The sequence below is a fragment of the Phascolarctos cinereus genome, unplaced genomic scaffold (genome assembly GCF_003287225.1).
Source record: "Phascolarctos cinereus isolate Bilbo 61053 unplaced genomic scaffold, phaCin_HiC Scaffold_726;HRSCAF=1367, whole genome shotgun sequence".
Taxonomy (NCBI): Eukaryota; Metazoa; Chordata; class Mammalia; order Diprotodontia; family Phascolarctidae; genus Phascolarctos; species Phascolarctos cinereus.
The window spans coordinates 66328248-66329820 of record NW_027556098.1 but is presented as its reverse complement, the minus strand read 5'-3'; the positions used below and the strand labels follow the sequence as shown (position 1 = coordinate 66329820).

At 34.8% G+C, this 1573-nt stretch overlaps 1 pseudogene; it reads left to right on the top strand.

Annotated features, from left to right (window-relative positions):
- The first annotated feature begins 257 nt into the window (after nucleotides 1-257).
- LOC110201687 (large ribosomal subunit protein uL30 pseudogene) lies at nucleotides 258-1088 on the top strand (annotated as a pseudogene).
- Nucleotides 1089-1573: the final 485 nt, after the last annotated feature.

The window sequence follows — 1573 nt, the reverse complement described above, 5'->3', positions numbered from 1 at the left end:
TCTATATCTATATCTATATCTATATCTATATCTATATCTATATCTATATCTATATCTATATCTATATCTATATCTATATCTATATCTATATCTATATCTATATCTATATCTATATCTATATCTATATCTATCTATACACACATACATATAATTTTTTTCCCTCCAACTACCCTAATACTGACAAAGGTCTCATTACTTAAAAATATCATCTTTCCATGAATGAATGTAAACAGTTCAACCTTAATAAGTCTCTTATGGCTCTTTTTCCAGGTGGAATAATGGCGGGCATAGAAGAAAAGAAGAAGCTACCATCTGTTCCAGAATCCCTTTTGAAAAAGCAAAAGGCTTTTGCAATACTGAAGGCCAAACGCCTAAAGAAGATGGTTATAAAAAAGCTTCGTAAAATACAAAGGAAAGTTATCTATGAAAAAGCTAAAGCCTACCATAAGGAGTACAAACAGATGTACAGAAGTGAAATCCAGCTGGCTAGAATGGCACACAAAGCTGGCAACTACTATGTACCTGCTGAACCCAAGTTAGCTTTTGTGATCAGAATCAGAGGTATCACTAGGGTTAGCCCAAAGTTCCAAAAAGTTTTGCAGCTTCTTTGTCTTTGCCAAATCTTTAATGGCACTTTTGTTAAGCTTAACAAGGCTTCCATTAACATGCTGATGATTGTGGAACCATACATTGCATGGGATTACCCAAACCTGAAGTCTGTGAATGACCTGATTTACAAACGTGGTTATGGCAAGATCAAGAAACACAGAATTGCCCTTATGGATAATGCCCTTATTGCAAAATATCTTGGTAAATACAGAATTATCTACATGGAGGACTTGATTCATGAGATACACACTGTTGGCAAGCACTAAAGCTGCCAACAACTTCCTGTGCCCCTTCAAATTATTTTCTCCACAAGGTGGAATGAAGAAAAAGACAACATATTTTCTGGAAAGTGGAGATGCTCATAACAGGGAAGACCAGATCAACAGGCTTATTAGAAGAATGAACTAAAGGTCTCTACCATGATTATTTTTCTAATTATCTGTTAATAAAAATGCCTGTGACAAAATTGAAAAAAAAAATGTCTCTTATGATTCTCTTTCCTGTTTACCTCTTCATGTTTCACTTGAGTATTGTATTTGAAAGTCCAATTTTCTATTCAGTTCTGTTCCTTTGCCCTCTGGAATATTATATTCCATGCCCTCTGGTCCCTTAATGTAGAAGCTGCTAAAATCTTGTGCTATCCTGATTGTGTTTCCACAATATTTGAATTGTTTCTTTCTGGCAGCTTGTAATATTTTCTCCTTGACCTGGGAACTCTAGAATTTGGCTACAATATTCCTAGGAGTTTTCCTCTGGGGATCTCTTTCAGGAGGAGATTGGTGGATTCTTTCAATTTCTATTTTGCCCTCTGCTTCTAAAATATCAGGGCAGTTTTCCTTGATAATTTCTTGAAAGATAATGTCTAGGCTCTTTTTTTGATCATAGCTTTCAGATAGTCCAACAATTTTTAAATTCTCTCTCCTGGATCAATTTTTCAGTTCAGTTGTTTTTCCAATGAGATATT